Source organism: Primulina eburnea, chromosome 7 (assembly GCF_022965805.1).
Source record: "Primulina eburnea isolate SZY01 chromosome 7, ASM2296580v1, whole genome shotgun sequence".
NCBI lineage: Eukaryota > Viridiplantae > Streptophyta > Magnoliopsida > Lamiales > Gesneriaceae > Primulina > Primulina eburnea.
The window spans coordinates 18,080,601-18,103,233 of NC_133107.1; the positions used below are offsets into that span (position 1 = coordinate 18,080,601).

At 36.8% G+C, this 22,633-nt stretch overlaps 1 pseudogene; it reads right to left on the reverse strand.

Moving 5' to 3' along the window:
- Positions 1 to 93: 93 nt before the first annotated feature.
- On the reverse strand, positions 94 to 21,417 carry LOC140835748 (probable alpha-mannosidase At5g13980; annotated as a pseudogene).
- Positions 21,418 to 22,633: the final 1,216 nt, after the last annotated feature.

Sequence of the window (22,633 nt, forward strand, 5' to 3'; positions counted from 1 at the left end):
CTTTCAATATATATATATATATATATATATATATATATATATATATATATATATATATATATTTTTCTCCGTAAAATAGAAAACATTTAATGTAATATAAGCATGCATAAAATACAAATAACACAACTTTTTTTCTCGGTTTTTATGACGAGATGTATGCTTTCATGTCATTGTAGTCAATTTCAAACCACCTAATAGCACATCAACGACTTTGAAAGTTTTATTATTGACAGCATTTCCGAAATATTTAGTGTTTCCAAATTGATGAGTAGAGCTAAGTCAAATGCCTCTCAAACTCTCAGTACAGGAAAACTTTAGAATGGAAGTCGATAATAAAGGTTCGAATTTCCATCGGCGCAAGCTCCACCACCAATTTTGCGGGATGTACGGGGCCTCATCTTGGCTCGGGAGATGCTTGTTTATTGGAACCTCCTTCTACTTTCCAAGATAGTATTTTCTTCTTCATTTCCTCTCTTTCTTGATTAGCAGATAGACTCATTTCATGAATATCGTATATCTGACAAGAGGATATTGCAAAATTACCAGCCATGGCAATTAAAGAAAGATATTAGGATAAATGGAAAGAAAAATGTACTTAGTGTTGTCTTACTTTCTTGTTTGGAAAAACTCTCTTTAATTCTACAGTGGTCATGACTGATAAGTCTTTGTCCTCGCCAACCTAATATAGAAATAAAATGTAAGGACAACAATTAGCATGTCGGTTGTAATTTGTAAACCAAGAGGGAAATACAATCCAAAAAATATCAGCCTCCCAACAATTAATCACCGTCCAAGTCGTGAAGCTGACGTCAGATCGCGTCATCAACCTGCGTACTCTAAATAGGTCTCATCACCTATCAGTATTCAGCACATCCACCTTAATCTTACCAGTAATGTGGTACGGGCTACATTATTAACAGTGATCATGGTAGCCCTTTTACGGACACCTATTATGCTAGGTCGACTTTCAACAAGAGCATAAATGATAACCCATAAGCCCCAAAGATGAATCCATATAAAATAGAACAATTGCTTGCAAAGATAAGAACCGTATGAACTCATGGCCCAAGATTGCATCTTAGAACAATCAACAAGTGTTGCATAATAATTTTATTGGAGAAACATAAAAATATCTCAAGGAAAATTGGGAGAATAATGCAAAATTAAAGAATTCAAACCTCGAATAAATGAGCTAATCTGAGTAGAACGGTTTGATCTTCAAGTTCCTGAGGCATTAGAAGCGACCAATAGAATTAAATCATTAATAATTACACCCAAAGAGAAAAAACCTTGCAGCCACCATCAGTTTCTGAGCAGATAATACCTGTGGGGTTAGTATCACGACGCTATCAGGAAGACTATAAGAAGGATCCATTGCTGTAAATGTTGGTATGGGGAAATTTGTAAACTCCTCATCCTGCAAGTACATAAGCACGTTGTCTGAGTTAAAGATATTTACCATATAGGCAATCAAGAAATACAAATGTACAAGATACCTGCTCAGAAAAGGCTAAAAGGAATGGTGAGTATATCTTCTGTCCAAATGATCGACGCCACTTGGATCCCTCTCCTAGCGGATCAAACCCAAGATAGTACTTCCCTTGGATCTGTGAGAATTTAGCAAGTAATATGAACAGATTGCATGCCAGTAAGAGTGACAGAATATGGAAGTGTGTGTTGATGGGAATGGAATAGAAGTCGATTACAGTTAAATGTTATTTTAAACATGTAATTCTTTCACATGAAACAGAACTTATTGAATATGACAGAGATACTCGGGCAAACTGATCTAGGTAATCAAGATGCTTACGGTTAAACCCTCACACTTCTCAAGAATGCAGACTGTCTCATTTTAAGCCTCATCAACACCTCTACCATCATCATAAAGCAATCTCCTACAAAACAAAGCTTGGAGTTGATTTCTCGAAGTGCAGTGTATAGATGACAATAAATATTCTTTTTATTTTTGCAGGAACGTTATCATGGCAAAGAAAAGATATCAAAAGTTTATAGAGATGAATCAGAATTATTGAAGAAAAACAAGAGCATAGCTACAACCTATGGAGCATCAACTCCAACTTCCCATCAGCAATACTCGATCCTCCAACTGATCTATCCACCAAGATTGAAAACTCGGTGGTTTTATCTTTGATGTAAATTCCAAGATTGATCTGCAAGAAGGTCCAACTAAATAATGAAGCAAAACAAAAAAAAAAACACCAAAGAAAAGAAAAGAAAAACAAAAAGAAAAGAAAAGAATAACAACAAATGACCTGAGTTGAACTCCATAGTATTATTTCTGTGACCGATTATAATGGTTAAAGGTAGGTGTGAGAAAAACCGGATAGGTTCGGTTTGTTGAGGATCGAAGTTGAGTTTAGATGGGGGGTGAATAAACTCTACTCGTTTTTCTTTTTCTTCTGATGAGGTACTAAAATCCTGTTAGAGATAGTAGTTAATCTTGTACGTATACCTTCACCTAGATTACAATAAAACGTGCGGAAACAATCTGATGAAGTAATTGAAAGACAATAAAAACAGTAGGCAGCAGTTGTTTATGGAAGTTCGAAAATGAAATCTTCTACGTCTCCCCTTCTTCTGTTTCCAGAAGGTATAACTAAAAGACTTTGGAAATTACAGTACAACTCATGTACACACCCACTTCAGAAGGACTTACACTTCAGCCTACTGAAACTCTTAGTTACTCAACTCACAAAAACGTTATACACAAAGTTCTGAAAAGACTCTTTTCAGATTACAAACTCTTCCTAATAAAGTATAAGTGATGTAAAGATTGTGAAGAGTGTAAGAATCAGTAGCACAAGATGATCTTTAAAAGATCAGATATTAGCTGTGAGGCGTATGCTACTTTTCTTTGTGTTGAACTTTAAGTACTCAAGGAATTTCGAGATTTGTCTGATAAGTGAAAATAGCTTTGATCCTTGATGTTATGCGAAAGTATTGTCGTATAAGGATTTGTTCCATGTTTATATAAGCGACTGAGTTCAACGTTCATAATCAGAGGATGTCTTCAGATAACTGATACAATCAGCTTTATTACCAAAAGAGGTTCCTGCAGAAAAGCTATAAAACAATCATCTTGTTTTATACTTAATTGGGTAACGTGCATTAAATGACTCCGTATAGTATTTAATGCTGCAATTAATACTAGTACTAGGAACTTTAACGGTAACAATTAAAGTAGTAACGTTAGGCAACGTCTTCTACTGGTTCTGTATTTCTATCCTTTCTACTGCTTTAGTTTTACTTAGACCAGTAGCTTCTGATAAGTTAGTCTACTGTTCTGGTCTGCTGGTTTTAGTTAACATCGCCACAATAAAATTCATGTCTAACAATTTCCCCCTTTGTGGTGATGCCAAAACCTAAACAGTAGAAAAGTGTTAAATAAAGTAGATAATCATTAAGCAAAAAGGATAATGTCAATAAAGTATCAAAGTAAATAATCAATCAGTTTCAATATCCCTGTAGATGACTTCTTCATTCTGAGGATCTTGAAGTCTTCTGTCTGAAGGTTCAGCTTCAGCTTCTGATTGCCTAGTTTCTGCTGGATCTCTTCTATCTTCCCCCTTTTTGGCATCAGCGGCAACTACATGGGCCAAGAGATCATTCATTCTTCCAGATAGGTTCTGAATGCCATTGGTTAGCATCTCCAGATACGGAGCTTGAGAAGATACGCAATCATTCAGTGTAGTGAGAGATTGATTTTGAGAATCAATCTTGGCATCCATAAGTTCCAAGGAAGTGGAAAATGATCGGAAGAGATCATCATGCTCGGTGATTCGGTTGAGTATATCAGTTTGAGCAAGCATGATATTACTGTGATTTCTCGATATAGCCTGTCTGAAAACGATGGTTTCAGCATGCATTCTTTCCATGTTTTCTGCCGTGTTATAAATGTATTTGCCCATGCGTTCTCTGAAAGTTTGAGCACCAGAGAATTCTGAAATGCTTTAACAGGACATTCGTTTGACTAAATCAGACACGTTGTTGAGTTCCCGTTGCAGAGTCTCAATCTGAAATTCCAAGTTGAATGCATCTGATTCTGGGGAGGGGGTTCGCGCAAGCATGGGTTGCTTAATCTCAGCAAGACGAGAGTTCGTCTGAGTTAGAACAGGATGAGAGATAGTCAACGCAGTAGAAACGAGATTAGTGTCCACCAAAGAAGTAGAAGGACCAGGGTCTGCTGAGCTTTCTTCTGGAAGAGTAGAGACAATGGGTTCAGCAGCAACCAGAGGAGGAGCAATTTTTTCAGCGGGAATGGCCAAGTCAGAGGCCAAATGCTCTTCCGTTGGTGCAATGACAGCAGGTGAGTCTGATGGTTCTGCAGTTGAAGGTGCAGAAGGCTGATTCAGAAGAATATTCATTTCTGCTTGATGAGCAGCAGAAAATTTCTCTAAATTTGGCAAGAGAGATGTAGCATCTGGTTCTGCCATATGTTGCACTAGGGTCGGAGAAGGAGAAGGTGGAAATGAAGTAGCCGGTGCTGCTTCCTGAGAGGTAGAGATCGTTGGAACAATCGACTCAATGACTTCTTCAACCGAAGCCAGTTCATGTACAGATAACAGAGACGATGACGGAATGGGCCTTGTTGGAGAAGCAGGAGTACTGAGAGCAGAAGCCTTTGGTGAGACTGTAGTCCTTTCCTCAACTGTCTGAATCTGATTAAAGTCTGGAACAAGGCCGACGTGATATACAATAGGCTCGCCAAATCCCTGTTCTTGAGCAAGAAGTTGCTCACGCATCTGTTTTAACTTGTCAGAAAGAATCAAAATAACGTTTTGATCCTGAACAACAGTAGGAACAGTAGGATCAAAATCCGATTCAAGAACTTTCAGAACCGATTCTAGCTTCTGACATTTCAGTTGATCGAGGATGAAACTCCTTCTGCGCAAGGCCTCGATGATATTTTCAGTTTTTGCAAGTTGAAATTTTTTTTTCACTGCGTTCATCATTTTTGCATAGGTTCCTTTTGTCTTGAAGTAAGCAAAAGAATGGAAAAGTCGGACCGTGTGCCACTCATAAAAAAAATTCATGTCATCATTTGCAGAGTTTTTGATTTCTGCCAGATGAAGATCAACACCGGTCGTTACAGTTGATTTGAGTCCAAAAACTGGTGGTTCTTCGATCATTTTTCCTTTGTCTTTATCTGATGATGAAATAGGCAAAATGGGTCGGAATGCAGAAGACCCGCTTGTTGATTCCCGAATAACTATTCCGGACGATGGCTTGAAACCAGAAGTAGAAGATGGTGCTGGAATAGATGCAGTAGCTAGTACAGAAGTAGCAGCAGTGGGTCGAACATAAGGAATCACTTCTGGAAATACCTGTCTGATAGGTACTTTCTCAATCTTAGACACTGCTGCTGTCTTCTTGATCTTAAGAACGGTGCGAGCTTTCTTCTTGGTTGGTGTTGGTACGGTTGGTTGAATAGCAGCAGCAGACTCTTCTGATGATGTTTTGTCCGAATCAGTCGAAATGATCACTCTTTTCCTTTTAATTTTCCTTTGAGGTTTTTGAACCTCAGAAGCAGTTTCTCCAATCTCCTTTTTCAAGGCGACAAATTCAGCCACGGTTGGCTTAGGCCTTAAAGCGAGTTTGTTCTCAGCATCAATCATTGATACTGAAGCAGCATCTTGATCACTGGTAGAGGCGAAACCAGCATCCTTGAGCATTGCGCTGATTTGAACAGCGAATCCAGAACTTTTTCTGTCAACCATATCTTTCATGATTCTAAAGAGAAAACGACTCCAGTCCACTTTGATTCCCTTAGTGATGGCAGTCATCACTTGAACTTTCTCCTTAGTCAACTTGTCGAAAGTGCCGGCTTTGATTAAAATGGCTTTTGCCACAATATCGGCCAGAATTTGATATTCTATTTTGAGTAATTTCTTGTGACAAGAAGGAGATAGCTCTTCTCCAGAGGCTGAGAAAGAACTGAGCGCAATAGACATATCTATCTTGGAGATATCAGATAGTTCAGAAATACCTGAGAGTGGGAGGAGAAAGGTCGCTCCCAAAAGTGTGGCATCAATGGAGATGGATGCATCTCCTTGAGAATGAACAATCTTTCCTTCATGTACTGTCGCTTTAGCGTAAAAATCCTGGAGAGCATTTTTGTAAATCACAGATGGTGCTTCCAGGAATTTTCTAAGTCCTGATTTCTCAATGTCTTGAAACATTTTAATGAGATTCTCATCCTTGACGTTGAGAACAGAAGCAAAATTTACTTGATATGCGTTGAGAATGTATGCTCCGGCCATTTCTGTATGAGGATAGAATCAGATACAATTTGCAGTAGTTAGAGATGATGGAGAGAAAGCAGTAGCTGGATAACGACAGTTATGAAACAATAAAGATGAAAAGGTGAAATTTAAGATAAAAATACAGCCGTCAAATAAACATAAAGACACGTGTCAGTATGTTTTTGGTTGAGTGTTTGAAAAGTTTTGCAGAAACTGTCAGATATACGAATGATTTCAAAAATTTGAAAAAGGCGGGCTGTCCAGACGGTTACTAAAAATCAGAAGAAGATTTGTCGTTTTATGATAACGTCTGCTGGAAGTTTCAGGGTGCTGAAATATTTGAGCACTTTGACAAAACCAGCAGACTCGTAGTTTTATCGGAAAGACAAACATTCTATTTGTTTTCTGAAAAAGGTGTCAAAATCATAGTCTGACTAAGATACTGTTCCCCCTCGGTAAATGCAACTAATAAGTGATCATTAAAGCGACAAGTGACTCTTGGCAATCTCTCAAACTGAACCGTTGAAAACGAACAGTCGCAAGAGTCTTTGTTTCTTCTATAAATACCTGCACAACTGGAACGAAGTTAAACAAACATAATCTACAATGAAAACTCAAGTTAAAAGAGAGTTAGAGTCTGATCCAGGAGCCGAAGAAATGTTCAGAAGGAAGTTTGGGGATTTCATTCTTTACGTAATGATCCTTGAAACAAACTCCTGGAGTTGTAGTGTCCACAGTCAAACAGATTTGTTGCTTCCATTGATATTGAAATGTAGCATCGATTCCTTCCAGAAGCATGCTAATTCAATAAGAGAGTGCTGGTTGATCGATAAAGCTGATATCATCTATGATGCCCTGTAAGGCATCTAATAATACATTAGTGCTGACAAGACCCAAGCTTGCTAGATTCTTTCTAGGCCTTAATCTTGCTGGAATCTCTTATTCCTGTTGAAGTACTTTGCAAACAAACTGCAGGGTGCTCATATTACTGAAGACAAAAGCTAAATGTAACGCTTCTGGTTAAGGAGCATTTGTAGATCTACTGTTTTTACTTCTGCATTGTTTAATGTACTGGAATGGTTTCTAATAAAATTTCAGTTTACGTACTTGACTTTCCCTTCTGCTTTTCTGCAAGTGACTTACTGTTAGTTAAATACGATAAATAACCGAGTAATTATGAAAATAGAAGCTAAACCAAGATAACAGATGATAATAATAAAGAAAACAAAATCAAGTTAAATCTATCAAACCAAGAGAGTTACAAAAGTAAGAAAACTTATTTTCTGGTAAAGGTTTTGTGAAGATATCTGCTGTTTGTTGATCAGTAGAAACGTATTCCAGACGAATGTTCTTCTTTTGCACATGATCTCTGATGAAATGATGTCTGATGTCTATGTACTTCGTTCTGGAAAGAAGTACTGGATTTTGTGTGATTGCAATTGCACTGGTATTGTCACAGAATATAGGTGATTCGGAGGCTTGAATCCCATAGTCTCTTAACTGTTGCTGAATTCACAATATCTGAGAGCAGCAGCTTCCAGCAGCCAGATATTCTGCTTCTGCAGTAGATGTGGCTATGGAAGTCTGCTTCTTGCTAAACCAGGATATCAGCCTATCACCAAGAAATTGACAAAAGCCACTTGTGCTTTTTCGGTCTAGTTTGCAACCTGCATAATCAGCATCTGAATATCCAATAAGATTTAACGATGAGTCATTGGGATACCATAAGCCGAAATTTTGAGTTCCTTTTAAGTACTTCAAAATACGTTTAGCAGCAATATAATAAGATTGTTTGGGGTTAGATTGAAATCTAGCACAAATACAAACAACAAACATGATGTCTAGTCTACTGGCAGTCAGATATAATAATGAACCAATGAGACCGCGATACTGAGTTACCTCTACTGGAATTACACTTTCATCTTTATCAAGTTTAATAGATGAGCTCATTGGAGTAGAAGCAGCAGAGCATGCTTCCATTCCGAACTTTTTCAGAAGCTCCTTGGTGTACTTGGCTTGATTTATAAAAATTCCAGTCTCCAGTTGCTTAATCTGTAATCCTAAGAAGAATGTTAATTCTCCCATCATACTCATTTCGAATTTATCTTGCATCAATTTTACAAACTTTGCACATAATTTGGGGTTAGTTGACCCAAAAATGATATCATCAACATAGATCTGTACTAAAAGAATATGCTTATTCTTGACTAAAGTAAACAGAGTTTTGTTTACTGCTCCAATGGTAAAGTCATGATCGATAAGAAACTGCGATAAAGTTTCATACCATGCTCTAGGTGCCTGTTTTAAACCATATAATGCTTTGTGTAATTTAAATACGTGATGAGGTGAGAAATGACCGATAAAACCTGGAGGTTGTTCGACGTAGACTTCTTCTTGTAAAAGACCATTCAGAAAAGCACTTTTCACATCCATTTGATATACTTTGAAATTTTTGTAAGCAGCAAAGGCTCAGAATATTCTGATTTCTTCGAGCCTTGCTACTGGTGCGTAGGTCTCATCAAAGTCTATTCCTTCTTCTTGTCTGAAACCTTGAGCTACCAATCTTGCTTTATTTCTCACAACTGTGCCTTCTTCATTGAGTTTGTTTCTAAATACCCACCGAGTTCCAATGACAGATTGGTGAGATGGTCTAGTCAATAGATTCCCAACTTCATTTCGTTTGAATTGATTCAGCTCTTCTTGCATGGCTTCAATCCAACTAGGATCCAGAAGAGCTTCTTCAATTTTCTTTGGTTCATCCTGAGATATAAAAGCAGCATGCATGTATCCATTAAGCATTTGCCTTCTGGTTATCAAAGGCGCTGCTGGATTACCAATAACCAATGATGGAGGATGAGATTTTCTCCAGATAAAAGGATTTAAAAGGATATCTTCCTGATTTGATATGTTGAGATTGTTCTCAGCGGAACCAGTAGTAGGTTCTTGAGTGTCTTCTGCTGGTATTGGTATATCCAATGTCTGTACATCTGGTTCCACTATCGGAATGTCTGCTTCTGGATTTTGAAGATCCTTGATGTTTGCTTCTACATCATCTTCACTGTCAAGTTCCAAGTGAATCCTGTCTAGCCTGTTACTTAAATCAGATATGTTAGATATTTCAGGAGCACTGCTGTTTTCATCGAAGACAACATTAATCGATTCTTCAACATTAAGAGTTCTATTGTTGAAAATTCTAAAGGCTTTGCTTACAGCAGAGTAACCAAGAAATAGTCCAGCATCTGATTTTGAGTCAAATGCAGTTAAATGATTTTTGCCATTATTTAGTACAAAACATTTGCAACCAAACACATGAAAATAAGATACGTTAGGCTTTTTCCCTTTCAATATTTCATAAGGGGTCTGATTGTGCCTTTTGTTGACCATAGATCTGTTTTGCGTGTAACAAGCAGTATTAATAGCTTCAGCCCAGAAGCGCTGAGAGATGTCTGCATCTGCTAGCATTGTTCTAGCTGCTTCTTTTAGAGTTCTATTTCTCCTCTCAGCTACTCCGTTTTGTTGAGGTGTTCTGGCAACTGAATATTCATGATGAATCCCCTGTTCATTCAAATATAACTCAAGATACTTGTTAGTGAACTCAGTACCCCGATCACTTCTGATTTTAATGATGGAAGTAAATTTTTCATTTTGAATCCTTTTCAGTAGCTTAATAAGGAGGCTACTGGTTTGATCTTTTCCTGCGAGAAATATTACCCAAGTGAATCTAGAAAAATCATCAATAACAACAAGAGTATATTTCATTCCTCCTAAGCTCATGATAGGGATTGGACCAAATAGATCCATATGCAGTAGTTCCAGACATCTTGAAGTTGATTTGCTATCTTTGTTCTTGAAACTGGATCTTATCTGTTTCCCAAGCTGACAAGCAGAACAAACATGATTTTTAACAAAATTAATATCAGGTAATCCATCAACTATATTCTGCTTCTTGAGATAATTGATTGACTTGAAATTCAGATGATTCAATTTCTTGTGCCATAGCCAGTGTTTATATCTAAGAGAGGCAACTAAGCATCTAGGAGTATTGACATGATTTAAGTTCCAAGAGACTCTGTAAGTGTTGCCTTCTCTCTTTCCAGTTAACACAGTAGTTTCAACAGAATCTCTAACTATACATGAATGCTTCTGAAAGGCTACAGAATAACCATTATCACATAGTTGACTAATGCTGATTAGATTGTAACAAAGATTGTCAACTAATAACACATCATTAATAGTTATGTTACCATGGATAATCTTACCTTTACCCATGGTTTTACCTTTTGAGTTGTTTCCAAAAGTTATCTTTGGTCCAGTGCAACTCACTATCTCGGAAAGTAGGTTTTTCTGTCCAGTCATGTGTCTGGAACATCCACTATCCAGATACCATGTAGAGTTACTGACTTCTGCTTTCTTCTACTGTTCCTGCAAACACAAATTTTAGTATCTGGTACCCAAATCTATTTGGGTCCAAGCCTTATCAGTCCTTTGGGGACCCAAATTTGTACAATTTTTGGTGACCTTGTACTTCGGGTATCCAAAGATGTGTGTGCAACAGAGGGTCTGTTATTTCTAACAGTATGCATATTAAAGTGTTGTTCCTCCCTTCTGTTTCTGTTTTCCAGTCTGTATCTCTTCTGAACAGATTTAGAGTTGTAGTACTGGTAATTTTTAACCTTCATAGGATGTTGTCTTCCAGAGTTGAATTCTTTTCTGAATCTAGAACTCTGGTCAACTTTTTCCTTAGGTTTAACGTAACCCAGACCATAGTGCATTCTTCTGTTCATCTGATTTACATTCCTTTCAACTGAAGCAGTAGGTACTTCTGGTTTCTGTACCACGCTGGATTTCACAAAGTGAATATATTTCCCTTTGCACATATCCAGTGTTGGCTTAGTATTTGTTTCAGAAGTTCCTTCATTATTACAAAAACCGAGACCACTCCTATCTCCTGACTGTTTTTGTAATTCTTGAATCTTTTCCAGTGAAACAGAAGACTTGTTCCAAGCATTTACCAGTAGCGACAACTTATGGTTTTCAGAAAACACCTTCTGGTAATCTGCTTTGGCTCTTTCATTCTCAGTTATTAATTTACTCATCTTAACTTGTAAATCATTACAGCTGTCTACTTTGCAAGCAAGTTAACTTACTGTTCTGATTCTTTAAGTTCTGATTTTCGATCTTAACTTCTTCAAATGATTCTGAAAGTCTAGAATACTCTTCTACCATGTCATGTAGTGCATCAATCAAATCAGTTCGTGTAAATTCGTTAGAGTCAAAGTCAAATACCTCTCCAAATGTCGAGGTTGAATCATTTTCTGCCACGAGACATTTGACTTCTTCTGCATCTCTGTCACTGGAATGACTTTCTGAATCAGATGACTCAGAACTGGAGTCCACCTATTTGGATTTGCTTTCTTCAGCAATCATTGCTTTTCGATCTCTTCTAGACTTTTTGTCATTCCTCTTGTGATCATTTCTCTTCTGGTCATCCTTCTTTGGTTTAGGACAATGAGCAATGAAGTGACCTATCTTTCCACAGTTAAAGCATCCCATATCACCAGATGGTGAATCTTTCTTGAAGTTGCGATTAGGACCCTGATAAGTTCGATGGTTCTTCTTCATGAACCTGGAGAATTTCTTTACAAATAAGGACATAGCATCACTGCTGATTTGTTCAGCAGTCTTCTCCAATGTACTGTCAATGATCACAGTAGGTAGTGTTTGAGGTACAACTATAGCAGCAGTAGAAGAAGTAGTGGCAGTAGCAGTAAAAGCAGTAGCAGTAGCAGCAAGAGCCTTCGTAGGTAGGCTTGAAGGCTCTTCTCCACTTCTTACTTCCAATTCGAACTCGTAAGCTTTCAGATCTGCAAATAAGTCGTGCAGTTCCAACTTGTTCAAGTCTTTGGACACTCTCATAGCCATTGTTTTAACATCCCATTCTCTGGGTAAGGCTCTCATCACCTTGAGGGCTAGTCTGTTGTTATGCTCTTTACCCATAGTTGTTAGCTCATTTACCAGGCTACTGAATCTTTCATCGAACTCGTTTAGAGTTTCACCAGCTCTCATTTTTAGATTTTCGAACTTCTGCATTGCTACAGAGAGTTTGTTTTATTTCGTCTGCTCATTTCCTTCACATATCTAAATGAGCTTTTCCCAAATATCTTTTGCAGTAGAACACATTTTGATCTTGCTAAAAGTGTTCTTGTCGAGAGTTTTATACAATATATCCTTTGCCACATTATTAAGGTTGGCCTTTTTCTTATCTTCACTGGTCCATTCACTTCTTGATTTTTCAACCATCTGCGGTGCACCCTCAGTAACAGTAACAACTGTGTTAGGCTTTAATATTTTCAATGGACCATCTGTGATGACATACCACATGTCATCATCTTGTGCTGCAAGATGAGCTTGCATTCTGATCTTCCAATCATCGAAATCTTCCTTAGAGAACACAGGGATCTTGCTGAAGTGTGCCATCTGTTGTAGTTTTTCAAGAACAAGAATGACCTGCTCTGATACCAATTGTTGATGATCGAAGTTGAGTTTAGAGGGGAGGGTGAATAAACTCTAATCGTTTTTCTTTTTTTTTTTTTTTTCTGATGAGGTACTAAAATCCTGTTAGAGATAGTAGTTAATCTTGTACGTATACCTTCACCTAGATTACAATAAAACGTGCGGAAACAATCTGATGAAGTAATTGAAAGACAATAAAAACAGTAGGCAGCAGTTGTTTATGGAAGTTCAAAGATGAAATCTTCTACGTCTCCCCTTCTTCTGTTTCCAGAAGGTATAACTAAAAGACTTTGGAAATTACAGTACAACTCTTGTACACACCCACTTCAGAAGGACTTACACTTCAGCCTACTGAAACTCTTAGTTACTCAACTCACAAAAACGTTATACACAAAGTTCTGAAAAGACTCTTTTCAGATTACAAACTCTTCCTGATAAAATATAAGTGATGTAAAATTGTGAAGAGTGTAGGAATCAGTAGCACAAGATGATCTTTAAAAGATCAGATATTAGCTGTGAGGCGTGTGCTACTTTTCTTTGTGTTGAACTTTATGTACTCAAGGAATTTCGAGATTTGTCTGATAAGTGAAAATAGCTTTGATCCTTGATGTTATGCGAAAGTATTGTCGTATAAGGATTTGTTCCATGTTTATATAAGCGACTGAGTTCAACGTTCATAATCAGAGGATGTCTTCAGATAACTGATAGAATTATTACCAAAAGAGGTTCCTGCAGAAAAGCTATAAAACAATCAGTCTTGTTTTATACTTAATTGGGTAACGTGCATTAAATGACTCCGTATAGTATTTAATGCTGCAATTAATACTAGTACTAGGAACTTTAACGGTAACAATTAAAGTAGTAACGTTAGGCAACGTCTTCTACTGGTTCTGTATTTCTATCCTTTCTACTGCTTTAGTTTTACTTAGACCAGTAGCTTCTGATAAGTTAGTCTACTGTTCTGGTCTGCTGGTTTTAGTTAACATCGCCACAATAAAATTCATGTCTAACACGGTTCACAATAAAAACTCAAAATAAACCAATACTATCGGTGTTGAAAATTGCAAACCAAACCGAACCATTAATAATTAAAAACCAAACCTAGGTTTCGGTTCGGCTTGGTTTAGAAGACCAATTTTAAATTTTTGTTCAAATAATTTTTTGAATATTTTAAAATATAATTTAAAATTTATAAACTAACTATTATATTATAAATAGATAAATATCAATATGCATACAAATATTAAACAATTTAACATTATAATGTATGAAAATGACATTACGAATTTACTCTAAAAAATATAACTTCTCAAAATGAAGTAGTTTAGCTTAAAAAAATTTCATCATCATCATCCGCCATTACACTTCAAAAAATGAGAGATTTATCTTCGATGTCCTTTAAACTTCAATTTAAATCATTGGCAAACTTAAAATTTATAAAAGTAACATCTATTATCAATTTTCCATGATATTAATGATATGATATAAACTAAAAATGAATAATATATTTATATAATTGAAATATTATATGATTATACAATCAGTTTGGTTCGGTTTTGATTGGATAGTTTTAACAAAAACGCTCGGTTTTGATTGGATAGTTTAATAAAAAATTTGAACCGAACCAATGTTTTTGGTTTTATTGATTTTAAAACAAATCCAAACCGTGATCAACTAAAAACCAATGGTTTGGTTCAATTTGGTTTCTGCTCACCCCTAGTGTTGGATCTTATGCTATTGAGAAATTTTCTGGGATTTTACAGATTCCTGGTTAACCCATGCACGATCATTTTAGGACACAAGAATAACATTTTTTGAGGTGATCAACACAGTTGTCACGTCGACACTTTCAGATATTCCTGTTCTCGAGATTTTAAAGTAGTAGAAGTGCTTCAAAAAATTCATTTCAAAAATACTAAATGAATATTTTCTGGAAAGTACTGCTCTTGAGAAAACATACAAGATAGTAGTTTCCAGCAATTGGTTGGTTCACTTGAAGGTCCCCTCTGTAGTCTCTGATCTACAAAACAAGACAAAAGCTTTAGTTCTACACATTACATTATAAATCCCAATAATTAATTTCCAAGCTGTGATGCTGATGAGATTTATACACAAACACATCATGCCATGGACAAAAGATGATTTGCCCCTGGCAGAAATGAATGGATGCAACCCACCCGTTCAAGAAAATCACGCCCATTAGAGTGTGTATAAAATGTTTTGTTGTTTCCTACAGTTGACTTTATTTGAGTTACTATCTCCTTCCCAATTCCATCTTCAATGGGTATCGGACCAACCGGTGATGCCAGACATTATGGGTAGCTCGGACATTAGAAATTTAAACTGTTTTTATTATGAACAGCTAAAAGAACATATGAAGGCTGACTTACCATGAATTCAACCTCAACATGTTCCTTTTCCTTGTACACTCTCGTGATCTGCAGATAAGTATGTTAACAATCGGTAACAAAGAAATGAGAAATGGGAGTATTTTAGTTTCCAAGAAGGGTCAAGTCTCGGTTTCCCTAATTCCTCACAGGCGATGAACAATGCACTGACATACATTTCTAAGTTTGTATATCTTTCTTCCATTTAAGCTTTTGCATCACATAATTGATTTCTGCATAATTTCTCACAATTTCAACTTAATAACCTTCGGAAAATACTTTCAAGATCCTAAATCAGTAAATTGTCAACATACATCGAAAAATTTTGTAATGCATGCATCAAAACATATATGACCCTCATAATTGACAAACATTCAATGATTCATTACTCATAATTTGTTTTCCATACCTTGTGTAAAGGCCCGTATTTCGTATTCGTAATTTTGCGGAATTATTAAAATTTTCTAAATAAATAATTATCTTGTCCCATTTAATTAAAGTAAATATGTAAATAATTTTAACTTTAAAATAAAAGCGGAAGCAAATATTGTTTTCAACCAACAATTTAAAAATAATTCAACGTAAACATCAACTTAAAAATAATCCAACGTATTTAAAACTGAGTTTGAATAATAAAAGGTGCATAAATTAAATCATGAGGACTGTTGTCCCAAGATCGCTCACTGGTCTCCGCCCGCGGTCTCGACCTCATCAATAATTACAACAATCAAGTCTAGTGAGTCTAAAGACTCAACATGTATATATCGTGAATAACAAGTAAATATATCATTAAATCGCATGCATCATAAAAATAAAGTATCGTAGAGCGTACGGTGAAAATCGTATCATGAATAATTATAACTACGTGCATAACTGAAAATTCATACTTAAAAAAGCTTTGCTCAATTGAGCTCTGTCATAACATATCATAATTTTTCTGGTAGAGATAATGTTTCTAAGCAAGTGGCCCATAACATAGCATAAGCGCCTGATCAGACTAAACCACAGTATACTGGGCGGTAGAGATCAATCACAGCCCTTGGACTGGATGTCCGTACCCATACATAATCATAACCGGTCGTAAGTCACCGGGAGGAGAGGTCCTCGGTTGCGCCTACCGACTTCCAAACCCATAAGCATAAGGTGGCCACAAGACATATAGCATATATCTCAAAAACAAACATTTTATATTTTTATGCACGTAATATAATTATAACCTTATTTTTACCGGATGAGTTGGATCGTTCCCAGGCTTGCTGCGACTTACTACTAATATGTGACACATGCAATAAATCTTAACTTGACAAAATTTTAACAATAGAACCAAAAAGGAGACGATTCGGACCAACAACTTGATTTTTAACCATGGCTTCGTACCAACCCGAACCAACATTAAACCGACGTTTAACCATGATTAAAAATACCCCAAACATACTGAAAAATATGCATAATAACTGTAAAACTCGAAAATAGGTGAAAGGAATCCAAAAACATAAAACACTCTTTCGAGAGTCATTTTGGCAGATTTCACCGTAAATTCTCGTACGACCTCTAAACTCGACCAAATCACGAACGGCCAAAAACATGACTTTCCTAACTCATTGAGATAATGTCCAGTCCAAGGCCATGGGCTAAAAGCCAACCAAGAACTCAAACCACCTCCAAAACCGAAGATGAAGGTTGCTGTCAAAAACCAGAAATTACAGCAGCAACTATGGTGTTTGTTTTGATCAATTTATGAAACTAATGACCATGGTGGCTTGCACCACCAACCAGAGACTCTTACCAACATCCTAAGGCATGGCTTGGACCATGGCTAAGGGCTAAAAGCCAAACACAACACAAGCAAATACCTAGGACAAATCACAGCTCCAACCCAAGGACACAAAATTCTGTACTGTGATGTTTTGCACTAACTTGCTGTCTTGTATCATTTCCAGTGGTCCTATAACCGACCATGGCTCAATCTAGACATGATGAAGTGTTGTAGGAACCATGGCTATGGGCTAGAAGCCACCATAATCCATACAACACAACCAAAACCGAAACCATCCTCATACCAAAAATCAGAAATTTAAAACCGATGAGTACTTGTCATCTTTATGTAAAAATCTGAGGGATCTATGAAACAAGCTTTGAAAAGAGGATTTGGTCATGTCCTAAACATGATAAGGAAGGGTTTTAACCATGGCTACAGCCCCTAGGACAGCCAAGATTCGAACACCCCCTTAAACAATCAAATGACAGAAACCGTGAACCAAAATTCTGTACTCATAAAAAGTTGCTGTCATTTCTCGGTTTATGCGTGTATGGGCTTGAACCATTGAATTAAAAACACCCTAACACATTCTAATTCATGCCTAGTAGCAGCCATGTGAGCTTGGAACCGAGCAACTCCCTGTACGCAACAAAACACACCCAAACATGAAGCACATAGCATTGGCCGAAGCTGTACATATTTTTTTTTTTAGAAACTTGTTGCCAAAATTTCGAGTTGTAGCTTGAATCATGAACATGTAATGCTTTAAAATTATCTACAGGACTTGATTGAAGAGTCAAGAAACAATATATACATGCCTGGAATTTGTTTTGAAGAAAAAAAAATCAAAACGACAATACGACGCGACGGCACGGAATTGGATTTCTCTTCTTGTTCTCCTACTGTTTTGCTGCTGTTTTCACGATTATTAGCTGCTGGTTTTCTGCTATTTTCGAAGCTTATGGTTGTAGGAGATGTAGGTTATGAAGGTGAATGATATAGGAGATGTTAAAGGTGCTATAATATGCATTTAGTTTGGGAGTTACAAGTCAAGGAGTTAAATGAAATTTGAATTGCTTTTCCACCCTTAGCTGCCGATTCCTGTACACATTCTTGCTGCATTACACGATGCTTTGCTTGATAATTACTTGGGGAGAAATAAGGTGTGATATTGTGTTTGAATTACTACCAATTAGTGAATTAAAATGGGAAATGAATACCCCATGAAGTGCAATTAGGAATGGTTTGAGTGGAGAGTTATCAAACATTTGAAATATTTTAAATGTTGATCATTATTACTAATTTGCATTGTATGTTTTTATTAAAACCTTGCTTTTTAATTGTTTAAGATTTTAAACCTTCATTATATATATTTTAGTGAATTAACACATTAATTTAGAATAAATTATTACATGGCATACTTAACCAAAAATTTAAGTATTAAAATGCTAGGTTCTTAATTTCTTGATTACTTTAGACTTAGATTAATTTTATCCCCATTTGTATACATATTTTTATTTAAACTTTAATTAAATATTAACCTAAAGAACTTATTTAATAACTTAGCTCAAATAAATTTAGTAAATCCTAAAACATTCTTTTTCTTTAAATTAAATTATTCCTTGACTTAAATTAAATTTAAGAATATTCTTCTTATGATTAATCTTATCTCTAATCTCCAAACTCCGGTCCGGCCTCGCGTATTTATCCTGAAAAGATAAAACTAAACATCTACTTTTAAAATAATCATGACTTAAAATTATTAAAAATGAATTACCACTTCATATATATATTTAAAAATTCATTTTTAATTTAAATAGTAGCAATTATGCATGGCTTATACGTAATCTGATTTTCGGGACGTTACACCTTGGGTGTAACTCAAACCCTAAACGAGATGAAGAGATACCCATGTGGAAGACATAACGGAAAACCTGATGGTTTTGGGGATTCTTGTTTCTTTGGAGTGTGAATATCCTATTATATTTATATAATTTGAGTAGAATAATTAATGATTCTCGAACTAACATGGGATATCCATGAATTGAATGTCTTATGAACTTCATCAAACAAAGGTCCTCGAAAACCTACAAGTGGAATCTGCAAATTAAAATAAGATAAACAATTCATTGTCTAACCGAGGAAACATAGATCATGCATTGAATGGTTGAATTTGAAGAGAAGGTATATACCTTTCCTTCAGGTTGTATTGGAAATGTGCCATTTGGGCGAAAGATATATGCTCCCGAGGCCTTTCGTAAGTAAATCAACTTTTCCACCATTCTCAAAAAGTATCACTTTAGGACATAAAAATAAGGAACATATTGCTAATATTACCTGAGAATCTTTACTCCCATCATCTCCAGCATACTAACTGTATGATTGTTCCAGAGATATGTTCACCTATATCATAAAATATGACTCAAGAACATTTAAATTTACAGCAAAAGATTAAAAAAAGGAAGGTCAGCAGACTGAAGTTCAGGCAAGGTTACATCTACGAGGACAAGTAATACTGCAGCATGAATTTGACCAAACATAAGTAAAAGACAGAAAGATGTGAAAGGACAAGCCGATGTGGCCATTCCTATATGGCATACCAAGCTCTTGCTATTAATATATTGCATAAGCTTCCCATCCATTCCCGAGTATAAAAGCTTCAAGTTTCCTGAACCTACTAGAACATCACTGATTTGACTTGCATCAAAAGGGTATGAAATTTGTTCTACAGAGGCTGGAGCTGCGTATGTAACAATGTAGCCAACGGAATAAATTGCAATTACACCCTGGATTAAGCAAACATCATTTACTAACTGATAAAAATCTAAAAATTCTGCTAAAGACCTGCCAACTTTCAACTTGGTATCACATAAGTGCTGAAACCCAAAGGCTGAACAGTTGCTGTAAATGCGAGCCAATACACGGGAATGCTGAAGGATTTGCCCACATAAGCACTGGCATAGAATTTCCTAGTGTCTCTTGAGGAACCAACTAAAGGAATAATCTGTGAAACAATCACTTGTCCAGTGGAATCATGAACAGTGACATTCTCATCGATAACCTGCATCGAGGTAATGAAGCAAGATGAGATCACACCCAGTTGACCATCTATATAAATGCAATATATATGCATTCATACAGAAATACAAATACTACACACACAGATGCATATAATTGAGAATTCAGTTAGAATGTTTTTCGAGAAATCGTGAAACAATTAGCGTCCAGAATAAACCATGTTTCATCAAGAAGAATGGATGAGTGAAATCTTTTAGATTGATCTGAGTTCACCTCATTAAAGATGGAAAAGAACGCAACTACTCACAGGAATTCTCACAACATCTGTTCTTCTCCAACCAAGAGAGTTGTAGACAACCACCACCTGCGGAAAGTAAGATTCCTAAGGACACGTTGTCAATATGAGACGTTTATGAGTCGTAAAAAGAGTCATTCCATGGAGAAACATAGGCTGGAAACGTGCAATGTTAAGGGAAAGTCGAACCTAAGGCTTCTAGGTTATCCTATGGGATTTTGGGACAAGGTGGTTCGGCCATGAGGGAAGCGCACCACGGGCCGTCCAGGGCTGGGTCAGGGTAATGTGTAGGCTACAATCAAGCGTGCTAGAGAGGTCCTTGGTTGCTGGACGCAGGGCGAGAAGAGCGAGGACAGCCGCAATATAAGGGGTGGGCACGGCTGGAGGATGGAAGGAAAAGGGGCAGGTTTCGGTTCAGGCTAGGCTAGGGCAGCCCAGGAGAGTGGCTTAGGGATGTCTAGGCATTGGGAGGCTGTGGTTCGAAGAGGGGCAAGAACTAGGGAAAATTAGGGAAAAGGGAGTCCCTTGTATTTTTATTTTTTTTTGAAAAAAAGGATCCATAATGAAATTTACCTTTATGTCCCTATGTTTTAAGTTTAAAATCTGTAAAAAACATGATTAAACACTCTTTATCCAAAAAAAAAAAAAAACAGCAGAGAACCCTATTCCACCGGTGGCCCCCTAAACCCTTGCCGCACCCTCCGTTCCCGGAAAAACGTTTCCGTAGAGTCTTTGCAAAAGTCAACCGAAGGAATGGAAAACGAAAATGTGGTAATTTTTCGCGTTTATTTCGATTTGTTTCTTCTGAATTGTAATCGTATTTTTGAGTTATGTTTGCTGCGTGTGTGTGCGCGTAATCAACTGTGGTTTTCTACCATTGTCGACCATAAAAATTGGTCAAATATCTTTGATGGTCGACCAATTTTTATGGTCCACCAAAAATTTTATGGTCGACCACGTTTTATGGTCGACCATTCGTGGTCGACCATAAAAATTGGTTGTGGTGGACCATAAAATTTATGGTCGACCATAATAGTTGTTCCATCAATTTTTATAGTCGATCATTTGTGGTTTTATGGTCGACCACATGTGTGGTTTTATGGTCGACCAATTTTTTTTCCTTGCTAAGTAATTTTTTTTTGTCACAGGTATATTTGCCGAGAAACTAGGCAGGGATGCCATTTTTCGATGTAAGTTGACAATCCAATCGAGATTTAAAGAGATTGCTGAAAAGATTCATCGTTATTTGAACAACGAGGAGAGAACCAATTTTTTTGAGCATTCGTCTTTTGGTAATTTAGTTAGGTATTATAGAGATTTTAATATTTCCAGCCAAATTCTATGGTATTTAATGAATAACCAGATACTTGATACTAGTAGTGATGATTTGTGGATGGTGGTGCGCAAAAGGCCTCTTAGATTTTCTTTGTTAGAGTATTGTTTAATAACAGGTCTCGATTGCGCTATAGAGCCCGAAGATTTACCTGACAGAGGTGTATTTGGCACCACACACTTTCCAGGTAAGGCTGAGATTGTTTTGGGTGATTTGGAGGGAAAGATTATTGTCCAAGAGCAGAACGAGACTAGTATAGACATAGAGAAGATAAAGATGGCTAGTCTATACTTTTGTTGTGCCGTATTCGGTGAGGCGACTAGGAAAAAGATGACGAAGATCGACCCTAAATACTTGAGGCTTGTAGATGATTTGGATAGGTTCAACCACTATCCGTGGGATAGAGTAGCCTATCGGGATGCGGTCCGATGTTTGAAGAAGGATCTTTCAGGACGATATAATTACCTCACCGAGGCACAGGGCCGGAAAGAAGTTGAGGGCAGCTTCCTTGTTGGTGGTTTTGTTCTCCCTCTGCAGCTATATTATTTTTTGAATGTTAAAGTGGATTTGTTATCTTTATTTGTACCAGTAACACTGTTTGAAATTTATGTTACAGATCCTCGCTTATGAATGTTGTCCGAGCGTGGAACAGAAGTTTGCAAGGAGGAGAGATGTGGACGGTTTGATGTTGCCCAGGATGTTTCAATGGGTGACTAACACGTGAGCGTCAAACCGTGCCCCAACTGGTGCTGAAATCGCTGCAGTCTTCGGTGATTGTGCTATAGATGTAAGTAATATGAATTGATTTGGTAAAATAACTGTGGAAATTAATTTTAATTAATTTGATCTTTTATTAATTATATGCAAGATTGTCTGGGATTTTTGACTCCTACTCATGAGGAGCTAGTTGCACCGTATTATACGACCGGGCATTTTGTTGATTCTGCGCCTGATACGGTGATCACTCGGGTACTCGAGCTCTGGAGGCAAAGTCAGACAGTCATATGTAGCAAGCACCCTGTGGAGTCTCCCTCAGTCCAGCCCATGCATTCTGCACTATTCACC